At 33.8% G+C, this 15,192-nt stretch overlaps 1 protein-coding gene and 1 non-coding gene across 12 annotated transcripts in view; one reads left to right on the top strand and one right to left on the bottom strand.

The window, feature by feature from the left end:
• KCNC2 (potassium voltage-gated channel subfamily C member 2) overlaps positions 1–15,192 on the top strand; it is a 210,580-nt gene that overhangs the window by 161,426 nt on the left and 33,962 nt on the right. The gene's annotated exons all lie outside the window — the stretch shown is intronic.
• Positions 13,097–13,199, bottom strand: LOC118731111. The gene has a single exon (XR_004991804.1). It is a non-coding gene; the product is annotated as a small nucleolar RNA U13 (small nucleolar RNA).

Below are 15,192 nucleotides of genomic sequence, written 5' to 3'. Positions count from 1 at the left end.
AATGCTAGCATATAGTATTTCTGGAAGGTATTCACTATGAGAAAATTAGAAACCATCAATCCCTGTCAGTTAATATATATGATTTGTAATACATGCTTCACCCTGCACTGGAGAAGGGAAAAGAGAAAGAGAAAGAGAAAGAGAAAGAGAAAGAGAAAGAGAGACTCTAGATGGCTAGATGGCTCACATGCTGCTTCAGAGAAAGGTTCTGTGGGCTGACGGGACCTGAGAAGGTTTTGGCATAGAAGTGGTCCTTGATTTATCCTTGAAGGACAATTGGATCTTGAAAAGGGATCTGTTACGTGTCATTTGGTGCAATTCTAGCCCAATTCAGCATCTCCATTATAGAGAAGTTACACATATTCAACAATGCCTTGTTGTTTTTATTGTAAAGCTAAATTGCTAGTGTTAGATTGAACTCTATGTCCTCTTTATGCATGACTAGTTGGTTTATATCAAGAGATGACTTGAGTGGTTTCTTAGGAGTTTTTCTTTTATAGCACCACCACTCTAGGTGGGGCTTATGCATGATTATGAACTTGCAGTCATTCCGTAACATATTCAAAATAAAAGTTTCTGATCTGAACACTTGGTGTACAAATGCTCCAATGAAAGGATTATTTACACAGCACATTCGTGTCTGTCTACGCAAGTTAGTTACCTTTTCTACATATTTTATTTTGAAAATAAATTTCAATGAAATCCTTAACTTATTTTGGAAGAATAGTTTATTGTCAACAGATCTCATGAGATTGAGCAAGAAATTAGGAAGAATGATATATTTTTAAGTTAAAAAATAATTTCCTATCAAGCTAAATGTTATGAAAGAATTTTCACTGAAGGATCAGTGTAATCACTGCTAAATCTAGCATCTCGTTTATTCCCTTTTATTCTCATTGCTAATAAAATGTGGGAAAAGGTTTGCGACAAGAGCAGGAAATCATTGTCTCTTTCAAAAGAGTTGCGTCCATGAAGGAGATGTTTTATATCATACAGAGATGCACTTTCCCCCCTCTATTTCTCAAATGCTAAAAGCTATGTTCAAATACTAAAAGAACTATCTTATTAGTTATCATTTACCTTTGATTATTTGGTTATTCTATATAGAGAAACTCTGATTGAGAGCTGCAAGCTTCAGTTCGCTACTTGGATTCTTAGATATATTCAGAGTTTTGGTATCCAGTAATAACTGAATCTTTGTTTTACTTCTGGATAGAATTCCAGCCTAGTGTAGCTACTGATTACTTTACCATGTATGATAATATTTAACCTGCAGTTAGTTATGATGATCAGATAGTAATACATAAGCATATACAGGGTGCATAAAAGTAGGTTTACAGATGTTGCACTGAAGAAGACATATATGTTGTGATTATTACAATAGCTTTCTTAACTTAAAAGAATATAAAAATACCTTAGTGTACTTTTGCTCACCCTTGTATACACACATGCAAACATATATACATTTTAAATACACAAATATAGTAGCAAAGGGGTTCAGTATGCATTTATTAATTCATTCCTTTAAAGTGTTTCTTAATACATGTTGGATGCCACTTACAAAAATATAGTATTTTTAAGAGCTTGAGATCTGTGTTTTTTTTTTCTCTCAAAGTTGAATTTTTTTTTAATTAAAATTTTACATATAGTCTTTCCATTCTGGGATGAAGAAAACTTCATCCCTGTGATAGGTTCCTGTAGAATTTCTGGGGAAATCTTAAGCTCTAGGGCATTTGGGAATCTATTCATGTGATTAAACCAAAAGTTTGATCTTCCTTCAAGTGTAACAGGTTTCCTCATTGGAAGAGGTACAGCTATGAATATCTTTGAGCATAATCCTATGTTCTTTTATTCACACCAAAACATTTTCTGTATATTGCAAACACTATTTGACATTGTATTTTAGGATCTATGTTAAAGGTAATTCAATTTTCTCTTCCCTCCTAGTCTAATTTCAACTTTTTATGGTAAAATTTGAAGCTTTTATGTTTTAGCATATATTTAACTTAATGAAGTAAGAAAAAAAAAAAAAGCACAGTTTAATAGTTTTCTATGCCCTTATGTAAAACTTGGAATCCTCTAGATCCTATCTAATTGCAAGTTAACTAACCTGTGGAGTTCAAAGACCGTTTAAGTGAGAAATATGGAAACTTCCTTATAGCATGAATGTAAATTATGTTAAAAGTATCCTCATACATTATCTAGTCATTTCTTTTACTTTGTCAAATTCACTCTCATGGTTAATACAGAAGCAGACTGACTGGACTGGAATCCCAGCCCTTCTACTTACTAGACTGTGAACTTGTACAAGTTAATGTCTATTGCTTCACTTTCTTCACTTATAAAATGAAGAAAATAGTAGGATGTGCCCTGATAAGAATTTCTCTGAGGATTGCAGGATTGCAGGCATTGACAAATGTACAGAACTGGTTTTATAATAAGGGCTCTCAGTAAGTGTCGATTGTTATGATGGTGAAGACTGCCCATGACGACAGAATTGTTATTGCCATTCAACAACTCTTTCTATATTCTCTTAATCACATTTTTGAAAGTCAGTACAATGATAAAAGATAGGTTTATGTGAAAATATTGAATTGAACTCAGATACATAAGTTTGAGCAGAGGTGGGAGTTAAACTCCCTTATCTTGATGTTTGGGAATCTATTGATATTTGGGAACCTGAAGCCTGAGTTGTTGTGCCATGCCATGCCCTCCCACCAGGTTGGCTCTGTTCCCCTCTGGCCTTTTGTCCCCTTGAAAAAGCATTCCCAACACTTCCCCACCTTCATTTAGACTACTTTCTCCTAGCACTCATTCACAGGTTATGGTTTCCCACTCTGGCCCAAGCAAGCTCTCTAATGGACATTATATACAAAATACCTGAAATGGACTGAATTTATTATCTTTTATTTATTTAACATATTCTCAGGTAAATACAAGTATAAAGGGTACATAAAGACAAAAACAAGGCAGCCAGAGAGCTTGTGTCTTGAAGTAGAAGGTGGGATGTGATAATAATGGTAATTGGGGATCTCCTCTTATAACTCAGAGAATAACTGAATATGTGATATTTAGTTTTCCCCAACATTACTCTCCTATTGGTATGCTTGTATACTATGTATTTTCACCCTAAATATTCCACTCTCCTTCCTCTTTTCTTTTCAGAATTAGCAGAGGAAGTGGGAACTCAATTCATTTGCCTCCGTACTTATATTTTTTGTATAATATGTTTTAGAGGTCTTACCCTACCATAACTTAGCTATTCTAACAAAGGACATTATCTAAATTGCCTAAGATTCTAATGATACCTGTTCATTTTAAGATCATCAACAGATCTATAGTTAAAAATTAAGGTGTATCTTGCTTCCTTTAGAAGGATGGAGATTTTAGTCCTTCAAAGGTATTGCGAACTAAACAATAAAACAAATGAGTAATGCCACAAAGTTGATTTGCATTGGAAATCTTACTTTGTTTTCTCATTATGGTTACTAGAGCCATGGAATATCCCATTAAGGAAACAGACTTAAATTTTGCTCAGATAGCAAGGGATGAAATATTATCAAAATGCCCGTGTGTGGAAAGTAATTATTGAATAAGTCATTCAGATCCATAAAAACAGGAATATATCAAGTCTTAGAAAATTGACTGAATTTAATGGCATTTGACATATACAAATGGTTACATTTTTGCTTAAATAAGGAAGCCTGAGGTGACTTTTTTTTTTTTTTTACAAAAGAAATATTAATGAAATAAACACTGGCAATAATAAGGTATATTTAATATTATTACTGGCAATAATAAGGTAGAGTAAATCTAATAATAAAAGTTGGTGAAATGAAAACTTTTACAAATTGACTCATCTTTTTTCATTGACTAGATTAAATTTGAAAATATTTCCAACCACAAAAAAATGTTACTCTTAATCTTTATTAAAACCCAACTAATAAAGCTTGTAATGTATTTGTATACATAGAAAAAATAGTTTTATTCAACTGGAAAACAAAAAATTAAAATAAACACTTAGAAAGTAAAGAACCCTGATGAAACTACAGTAATGTGCATTGGGATTTTTGAAATGTATAAGTATCAAGAGAGGTTATCTTTGTTAAGACAAATCTAGACAGGAATTAATTTATTCTTGATCCATTCTAAAGGAGTCTTGTAAAAGGATATTTTAAAAAGACCCTATATTTTGCCTTTCCAAGGTGTACTTATTGAGGGATTAATGTGAGTAATGGTCTATAATTTCTTTTAAATTGGAGCATGAATACAACTATAACTGCCTTTATTTTCTAAAAATATGAAATCAGAAATTTAAACTTAGGTCAAAGACTCTACCATTTTAGAAATCAGTAACACAAATCATAGCTGTTATCTGCCTTCCAACCAACCCTAAATCAAGACTGTCTATGTGGTTTTCTCCTAAAGAAGCTTCCACTAATTTCTTTTCAGTCTTTAAGTTAGGTCTACATGCTGAGTTATTTTGTGTTTTACTTTCCTAAAAATTGGAATGTAAGTTTAGAGACATTCAAATTTCTCCCAAAGAAGTTAAGGACATTTTTTTTCTGAAGGGATAATGTGAAGAAGAACCATAGCATCTCTCTTTAAAAACATTTCCCCCCATTGTTACAGAAGAGGGAGAAAGAGGTGGTGGCATCTTGGCGGAAATGGGATGAGCTGGTGGGGCTCATGTAGTCTCGGCTGATGAAGTTGTAGGACTTGTCCAGAGTCTCCTCCCAGAGGTAGCTGGAGCTGTAGGCATCCTCAGGGACCACCAGCATGTATTCAAGCTGAGCCATTGGCCTTGAGACATACCCAAGGTCACAGTGAATTTGCTCTTAGCCATGTCCAGGGTGGCCTAGCCTTCACACACCACCGGGATGCAACAGCCACACATTGCATCTCTTGACAAGAGCAAAGTTTAACCACCAACATTGGCCCAGTGTGCTGGGGGTTGGATAAAACAAGACTAAAAACAAACAAACAAAAAGTTCATGACATATGACTGTTTCAATAGAGTTAAAAAGTATAGATCTAATTCTGTCACTCTCTTGCACAGACCTCCAATGTTGTTTTGGGGGTGAAGTTCAAAAATCTGTAGATTAACATTCATATCCCTAATCTTTTTGGAATCACATTTTTCTCCTCCTGCATGTGAAACTTTAATCCAACAACACAACAGTAGCAACACATCTTGGCATCTCACATTTCCATCCATCCTTTTCTTTTTTGATGCAGGAACACCTTCTCTTCCTTCTGTAATTGGACTTTAATTCATGTGAGCCCACCTTGTCCTCCTGAGTTAGTTATGCCACTTTCTGTCCTTCTGTAAACACATTGTTTTTTCCTAATACAATGCAAGAGACATACATTAATACTTAATGTAATGATATAATGCGTTGTATTAGGGAAAAATGTCTCTTGAGGGCAGAATATATCATATACATCTCTATCGTATCAATATCTCATGTATAATGTTGGGAACATGATGGGTGAATAATTGATATTTATAAAATGAACGAGACCTGAACAAATAGCCAGGCTTATATTTTTAAGGTTGAAAGGGACCTCCAAGATTATATCCAAATCCTAAATTATACACAGAACTCAAGAGTCTAAGATTTCAGTGACAGATCAAGAACAAAATTCTAAATGAGCTTGGAGCTATAATTGTCTGGGTTATTGCAGTTATCTACTTGAGGCAACTTAGTTTGATGCTAGGTTTTCCAAAGGGTAAGGAAAGTGGAATTGATTAAGTAGAAAAAATTCCATAAAGATTTGGATATCAGAGAGAATACAGACCATGGCCCTCCTTACCTTCCCTCCTCCCTGCATTTAACTCAGATACGGCTAAAGGGACTCTTCTATACTTTGTACCTTAGAAATAGGCCATGGTGAGTTTTGCAGAATTTCAAAAGCAATCTTACCCAAACAGCAAAAAACTATCCACTAGCTAACCATGGTTAGATTCTCTGTCTGAGCTTGATTTTCTACTTAACTTCTCTTATAACTATTATTATAACCCATTATTATTATTATTGTTATTATTATTTTATTTTAATTATCTTAATTATCTTAGAAGAAGAAGACAGAGAGAGAAACATCAATGTGAGAGAGAAATATTGATTGATTGTCTGGGGTTCGAACTCACAACCTCGGTATGTGCCCTGAATGGGAATCAAGCATGCTATCTTATGTTGTGCAGGAGGACAGAGGGGGGATACTCCAACCAACCGAGCCATGCAGGTCAGGGCTGTAACATATTATTTTTTTAATATGAATAGATTCTTACTAGAATTCGAAAACCATTTCAAAACCTATTCTTTTTGATGAAGTTTCTTTTTTTATGGCATCTTTCCTTTCAACATGCTTGCAGTTTCAATAGGTAGACAAATTGAAGAGCCATGAAAGAAAATGGATTGTCAACTGCTGCTATATGTAAAACTGCTATAAGGAAAAGTCACTTGTCCAGAATATGTAGGAAGAACTTTAATACAAAGCAGCCATGTTCATTTGATTAGGTATGTTAGTTTTATTTATGTTCATTGAGTGAAAGTTGCATGTGGAAAAACATAGTAATTTCTTAGGGATAATTGCTACCTATATCGAGATAGCCCATACATTTATATTTTAAATTATTTTCTTGTTTTATTCAATATAAGCATTTGAAAATCATCTATACCTATATTTTGGTAATTTTATATTCTTCATCCTCTTAACAGTTATCTGAATTACACATAGTTTATGTGAATAACTCCCAGTCTCCTACATTTAGATGCAATATTTCTAACAGTGCAGAATATTTTAAGCAAGGAAACAAAATGCTTAAAATACAATGGTCTGGATCTACCTAAAAATAGTGTAATATTATAACTATAGAGAGGAACTTTTATTGAACATGTTGACATCCCTCACTGAGTTTTACCTAAACTTAATTTTGTCAAAATTTTACATTTCTAAAGAAATAAGAAGACACACAAAATTACAAATAAAATGAGTTTCAGAAATTCATATAGAAATATTCCTTTGACTTGGAAAGCTTTATTATGCATTCCCTACTTACAATCAAAAGATCTTTCTACCAGAATGTAGCAAGGCAAGGATTTACTTTAGAATTATGTTTATTTTAAAAATAACATTATTATTACTATTGTTATTTCTGTATGACAGCATTTGTTTCAGAACAGCTTTAAAGTCAGCCAGACATTATATATATAGAATAATCAAAAGTATGGCAGTAGTTCTTTTATGATGAGAGGATATCAGTTCTCAACAGAACAGCAACCTGTGTAGAATTATAAAGTCAGGGAATGAGTTTTATAATTCCAGTTCAGCTTGCTGCAATTTAGCTGATACTTGTTTTTCTTTGACACAAATGGACATTTTTGTAATGAGGAATCTATTTCTATTCCTTTGAATGGGCACCGTCCTGCTCACTTCAATGGAAACTGTCTTATTGAAAGACTTAAATTTTATAATAGTCTGCAAGTTATATTTACTTGGCAATTTTGACAGATTTATGCCTTAAAATCGTATAAGATCAAAGCTGTTTCAAGATCTTTAGTTCAAGAACCTTTCCTGAAATAATATTAAAGGCTTTATTTAAACTGACAAAAAAGAGAAAATTGCGAGTTAAGGCATGTATTTCCCAGGCACTCAGCATGCTCCAGAGACATTTTTGAGCTTTGTAGAATCTCTGAAAAGTTAACCATAAAAATAGCCTTTTGTATGTAGGACTTAACTTGATTTTTATATTGGTTTTCCCTTTTAATTATTCTAAAATTTCATATTTTGGGGTTTCCCATATGTTATCTGTTTTTAAGATGCCAGCTATGTAAAGAGGGTAAGCATTTATTTAATACATATTTAAATAACAGGGCTTTTGGAAGGATCTCAGTCATATTTCTGAAGTATCGTTTGTTTTTGCTAATCACAGAAGAATAAATTCCTTCCCTGCCCAGTCAGCTTGGCTCAGTGGTTGAGCATGGACCTATAAACCAGGAGGTCTTGGTTCAATTCCTGGTCAGGGCACATGCCTGGGCTGTGGCTCTGTCCTCAGTGTGGGACCTGCAGGAGGTAGCCAATCAATGATTCTCATCACTGATGTTTCTAGCTCTCCCTCTCCCTCCCTTTCTCTAAAATCAATAAAAATATGTTTAAAAATTTCTTTCCTTTTACCATTATATATTTTAATTTCTTTTAATATCAGTTTGAATCACCTATGTTGGATTTACTTACCAGTGATTACCACAATTTAAAACCCTCCTAATTGAATTAGATTAGATATATTTGTCTCGCCACAGTGTTCACAAACATGAAGGTCACTCTAATTCTTACCCTCTTGATTACACGATGTTAGTAACAGCTACAAACACAAAAGTCAACAGAGATGAAGAGAGCTATATGTAGCTTCACACCTAGCTTCAAGGCATATTGATTCTATATCAGCAGACTTACACAGATCAAGTTGACATTATATTAAAGAATAATCCTTTTGAGTTTTTGTATCAAGAGATTTAATTACATAAAATCTCTATCTTTGGTGTTCTATTATCCAACACCTTCACTATCTCACTTGGACCGTGGTTAATTGTTCTTTATAATAACAGTGCTGAGGAATTAGAGTATTTTGAAATGCCTGCTGACTCATGAGAAGTGTATTGGGTTGGTGCAGTTTTAGTAGGACCAATAGTACATTGTTTTCTAATTTTTTGAAAATGTAGCTAATAAGCCTAAGGTACATGGGATAATTCTCAATAAGTTATGGGCCCAACCATTTAAAATAAAGAATGTGAAATCTGGATTGTTTGTATGAAAAATTAAAATTTATTAAAAATGTATACCAACATTTTTAGAATAATTTTAGTCATAAACCAGGCAAGTCAAAGAAGATGGGTAGGTGAAACCCATTTATTGATTACAGTACCTTCACAACCAATGTGCAGGGCTGAGTACAGATTTTCTAGGTCGTGCCCTATGCTACAGCTCTTGCTCTAGTATAATTGGGGTCTGAAATCCCCTCTTTCAGTTCTTTTCAAAAAAATATATTTTATTGATATTTTTCACAGAGAGCAAGAGAGAGGGATAGAGAGTTAGAAACATCGATGAGAAAGAAACATTGATCAGTTGCCTCTTGCACACCCCCTCCTGGGGATGTGCCCACAACCAAGGTACATGCCCTTGACGGGAATCGAACCTGGGAACCTTCAGTCCACAGGTCAATGCTCTATCCACTGAGCCAAATCTGTTTCAGCTCCTCTCTCAGTTCTTTAAACTGTGAGACTTGGGGGCATTTTAATAAATTAGTCTATTTTGAGCAAATGTTTATTTAAATTGCTGCAAAGGTATCTTTTATGCTAGAAGAGACCCTGACATTATGAAATGCCTTTTACATAGGTAAGATAATTTTGAGGAACAAACAGTAACTATATAAAAAGCTTTGGCATCTCTGTCCCTAAAATGAGACACAGCCTAAACAAATTTTCTGGAGATACATAGATCCTAAATGGTGAAGAATGATTCAACTCCAATCTTGTAAATGTCCTTTCTACTAAAACATTGAAAATGTATTTAGATATAGGAAGATGAAAATAAAAATCTTAGCAAAATAAATATAAGAATTAATGTGAAAAATATGTCTGTTGCTAAGAAATGGACTATTATAAGGCATGTATTTTTAATAATTAATTTTCCGTTTCAGCATGTATATGTTCTATGGGTATATTTTAACACCTTTGTCTGAAAATACTTTTCAAAATGTTTGTACTCTTCATTTATTTCCCACAAATGCTATTTTAATGAACATTTATAAATTATGAAACCATTTTCTTTTAAACTAAATAAATATAAATCTTGTAAAGGGTGCCTATAAATTAAATATACTATAAATATACCTACATATTTATATATGTATCATAAATATTGTATAATACTGTATTTAAGAATATCTAAAGGTTTTTTTTTGTTTTGTTTTTTTAGTTCTATTTGTAGTATTTTACCTTAAGGATAGAGGTGGAATGGCAACATAGGTATAAGACTATGGAAATATTCTTCTGAAAGTATTTAATTCTCTTTAAAATAATTTGTCTTTGCAATTTTTAATATTATGCAACTTAGAGTATGTTGCTTAAAATGTATCATAATCATATTTTTGTATTAACCAGAAGAATATTCTTATTAGTGTATTTTCTTAAGTTAGCTCATATAGTTTAGCTAATGACATTTAACAGCCACGTTTCTCTGCATGAATAAAGGCACCAGAGAGAGAAATTTCCCATTTTTCATGAAATTTGTTGCAGAAGAATCAATTAGATCCTGTTTATTGCTTTCTTGATATATAGATGGGGCTGTTACAGTTTTACGACCTCAAAAATTGACCCTCTGAGATCCAAACCTTCTGTCCTGGGTTTCTCTGAATAGGAAAGAAGCAGGCAGTATAGCTGAGGCATAGAGGAAGTATTAACTGCTCATGGGCTTGAAGCTTCATTTATTCAAAAAGTATGTATACTTAGATTTGCAAAATGTTCTACCTAGAGGTAGAAGTTATGGGAAGGCATGCATTCCTTTTTTATTTTTTTATTTTTTTATTTATTTTTTTTTTTTTTTATATACCCAGTTAAGGGACTTCCTTTCCTCTGTGAAGTGTTTGGTAAAAAAGAATAGTTGATTGAGCCCAATGATGAGTGGATAGGAATAACTGAAATAAAGTCTCTGCAAACCACCAAAATTTGTCCCCAGAAGTCATTCTGTAACAGTCATATTGCATAGTGAAATCTTAGTCCATTGGAATCATTCAATGGAAACAATATGCTGAGCATTCCATGAAATTTCATTTTTAGATTACATAAAATTGAAGCTGTTTTAGTTCTTTGGACATGTTTTAATAGAACATGTTTTGAAGAACACAATTAATAGTTCTTTAATTTTAATTCTCTGTTAAGATGTTCACAGATACGCGTGTTTGCTGCTGTATATTCAAGCTCTTCCTTTCCACTGGTTTCTTTTCTTCTGCCTACGAACATACCATACTGAAAATATCTTCTAAAAGGAGCAAAAACTAAGCAAAGACAAACAGACCTTTCTTTAACTGTTCTTCCCCTTCATGACTTTGCTTTGAATATCTCCTTAGTGTTATAAAGAGTTTTGTAAAGAATACCCAAGTTATTCCTGAGATTATTACTATTTGCTTCTGGAATCAACAATCTTATAAAAATAATTGTTCTAGTCATTGATTACTTCCCATGTCTAAATCCAAAGACTAATTTTAAGTTCTCTTTGATTTCTTCCTAATAATTTTAACTGTTCATTATACTGTACTCAAATCTCTTTTGGCTTTTTGGAAATCAAGCTTCTTATCAGTACAAATATTTATATAATAGAGGCCTGGTGCGTGAAACTCGTGCAAGTGGCTTGGCCCTCACAGCTGCAGCAGATTGCCTCAGTCCTACAGCCCCAGCTTCATCAGGAAGGTCGTCTGGAAGGACACCCAGAAGGTTGTTCAGCTGTCCAGTCTCATGAGCATATTACACTTTTATTATTATAGATTTTTTTGTCAGTAGACAATGCCTACAGAATTAATTTGTCTATTTAGCTTCCTATTATTTCTAATTCTGCTTTCTACAAAAAATTGACCTTATTAAAGAATTTTTAACAAAATATTTAATTATTTCTGTTTTACTTCAGAAATTCATTTTGAACCAGTTTCCTTTCTTCATTCTGTCTGATGTCCATGGCTTCAACCCTTGCCCTCCTGTTCTATTGCTTAGTTGATTGGGACATACTTCTATTAAGTCTTCTCTCCCAAAAATTATTTCTTCTCATTAATTAAAAGTATACAAACATAAATATTGATTATGTTACTACCGTTTTTAAAACATCCTTTGGGTACCTGTGTTGAACAGAATAATATACAGTGGTTATTATGGCTTTCCAAGGCCATTGTCAATTTAGATCCAACTCATCACCCATCATTTATTCTACAAGCAATTGCTCCTGCTTTCCATACCATGCCCTCCCTCAGGAGGTGCATACTTTGCTCAACTTTATCTCAGACTCATTAGAGTTTTTAAAACTCTGAACCTTTCATGTTTATTTTTTTCCTTGGGGAACTTCTTTTCTTCAGAGATACACCTCGTGATCATTCCATTGGGCCTCCCTTCTGTTAGCGGACTCTCTCTGTGTAAGGTAGAGAACATGAGAAATAACTTTCTTTGATCCCAAAGAGCTCACAGTCTATAGGGAGTAATGCATATAGGATGTGAGAGACATCGTCACTTTGGTAGAATATCATGAGAGCTAGGAAAGGGGGAGCTAATCATGGACACAGGGGATTACAGAGAATATGCTCTTGAATACATTCTCCATATTGATGACGTTTCAGATATGTATAAATACTTAGAGAAGGAGTTAAATTGGAATTGACTTTCAATGCTGCATTAGTAGATTTCAGATAAGATTCTTATAACACAATTAGCTAAGCAGAAGAGTGTCAGGGAAGTCTTTACAGGAATAGGTGGAATACAATATCTCTTCCACAGTGAGGCCTTTGCATATACCACAAGAAGATTAATTTTTTCTGTCTCTCCATTTCTATAGGACTCTGTTTGTATCTGTCACATTTGCTGGTCTATTTTGGATTTTATATACTGCAAGTGTTCAATAAGTGTTGGATGAATGCACATACAATGAACTTCTGGAATTGAACTTAATGTACTATAACACTGTGTAATTTATCTGTGTGTGAAACTTTAATTAGAACTGTATCTAAATACCATGTAGGTTAGACCTTGACACAAACCTAGGTGACTCTGGATGTGTTATCTAATTTCTAAGCCTTTTTTTTGTCATCCATAAATTGAAGAAGTTAAAATAATTTTAAAGTTCTTTACACATTTAAAATTTCTTCTATCTATTTGTTATAAGTAAAAAGTTGGAATACATTTATTTGGTATATTGAAGGTAAAACATTACTTAAAGACATTGTGATAAATTTGAATATCTTTATTTGCAATTAACTAGTAAAAACAAGATACATAGATAAATTCCAAATCTAAATTATATTGGACTTATTGAAATTAATACTTTTTTTTTTTTTTCACATCAGACGGGTCATGTGCCAAAGCGTAACAAGGTTAATGGGCAGCACACCTCACACAGCCGCGTGAACACCCAATCATCACGCTTATGAACTCCGAAAGGATCTGAAATTAATACTTTAATGTCATTTATTAAATGATGAATTATTGATTACTTAAGGAGAAAGATTATCTGGCTTAAGGGCAGGTCCATGTTTTGTAACTATGTCATTCCAGTAATAATAAAATGTTATTCATTTCAGTGAAATTAATTAAAGTAATTTGATTTACATTTTTACATTTTTATATGCACATGAATTATTTAAACTGAACACCAATTATAACCCAAAGGCTTAAATTATCTCAGAAACTTTAATTTAATCACGTTATGACATTATTTGATTCAAAGTTATAAGTGAAATTGCTCTATTAAAAAAATAAACCACTATTTTTAATTGAGTAAGGAACACATGATAGTCCAACCTCTGTCTTTGTAGGAAAATATTAATCTTACCTACATTAGAAATAATGTGACAAAATAATCTGTAGCAAAATTTGACAATGCAGAGAAGAAAGGTTATTGTGATATTTTAAACATTGGCCAACCATGAAAATTAGTGCTGATAGTGCCCTAGTCTGTTGGGCTTAGGGGACAGAGCATTGGCCTGCAGACAGAGGGGTACTGGGTTTGATTCTGGTCAAGGGCACATGCCCAGGTTGCAGGCTTAATCCCTAGTACGGGGCGTGCAGGAGGTAGCTGATCAATGATTTTCTCTCGTCATTGATGTTTCTGTCTCTCTCCCCCTCTTCCTTCCTCTCTAAAATCAATAAAAATAGTTCTGATAAATGTTGAAGAAATCAGAAATTATAAAGAAGTTGGAAAAGAAAATATTACTATGATAAAGCTAGGCATTCTTGAATTATTCTTACATTTTTAATAAAATAATATATTTTATTATTTAATATTGTTTTAAGATAAGGTTTGGATAATATATTTGACATTGTTTTAATTGGTGCAAAAGGGATATGTTGCAAATTGAAACATGAATGTAATTTTACTTTAAGAAGTCAAGGGAGCCGAAACTGGTTTGGCTCAGTGGATAGAGCAATTGGCCTGTGGACTGAAGGGGGTCCCAGGTTCAATTCCAGTCAAGGGCATGTGCTTTGGTTGTGAGCACATCCCCAGTGGGGGGTGTTCAGGAGGCAGCTGATCGATGTTTCTCTCTCATTGATGTTTCTAACTCTCTATCCCTCTCCCTTCCTCTCTGTAAAAAAAGAAAAAAAAAAAAAAAAGTCAAGGGAAGCCTGACAATATAAAATACTGTTTTTCAGCATTTACAAAGTTAAAATTGTTGAGGAAACTAATGATACCTGGTAATATTATAAATATTCATACATATTTAAATATTCATTGTTTAAGGAAAAATCATATGTTCATCAATTTCAAAAGTGTTGTTAGAATTAGATTTCACTGGGACTTCACCTGAGGCACATCAGTACATTGAATTACTACATTCCCATGGTTGTTAGAGTCTTTTGAAGAAACTGAGCCAATATTTGTCGCCCATTACTGTTTGAATCTCCACTAGGGACTGATTCATTGACTCCCAATAGTTCCAACCTGTGTTACCAGTGAAATTCATTTTTTCAGGGATTGATTAGTATATTTAATTTTGTAAAGAAATTCACTGATAGTTTTTTTTTTCCTACCAGTCTAGTTGCCTATATTATTTTGGAAAATAAACTCATAGTTTTATAAGTTTTATCAAATTTTTATATAATACTAAGTGCCTGATGCATGAATTCATGCAGGGGGGAGGGACTGTGGGAGGTTGGCCAGCAGACCACAAGGATGCAGCCAGCCCTTGGTCCCTCTGGGAAAGGGGCCACATCCACTGCCACCGACCCCAGGTTCTCGGTCCTAGCCTGGGTCCCAAAGGCCCCAGTGCGGTTGAGAGAGGAGGTGATGGTTGCCAGGCCTGCACAGAAGGATAGATGCTGCATGCTGACACCACGGTCAGCACCCTGCCTCCACGTGGTTCCCCACTTCCTTCCCTCCTCCTTCCTCACCAATGCGCTGCCATTATGATGGGTGGGTGGCCCCCAAGGAAGGGAGAGG

The sequence above is a fragment of the Pipistrellus kuhlii genome, unplaced genomic scaffold, assembly GCF_014108245.1.
Source record: "Pipistrellus kuhlii isolate mPipKuh1 unplaced genomic scaffold, mPipKuh1.p scaffold_m20_p_3, whole genome shotgun sequence".
In the NCBI taxonomy this organism is placed as follows: Eukaryota; Metazoa; Chordata; class Mammalia; order Chiroptera; family Vespertilionidae; genus Pipistrellus; species Pipistrellus kuhlii.
Note: the sequence above shows the minus strand (reverse complement) of the source record. Positions and strands in the feature narration are given on the sequence as shown.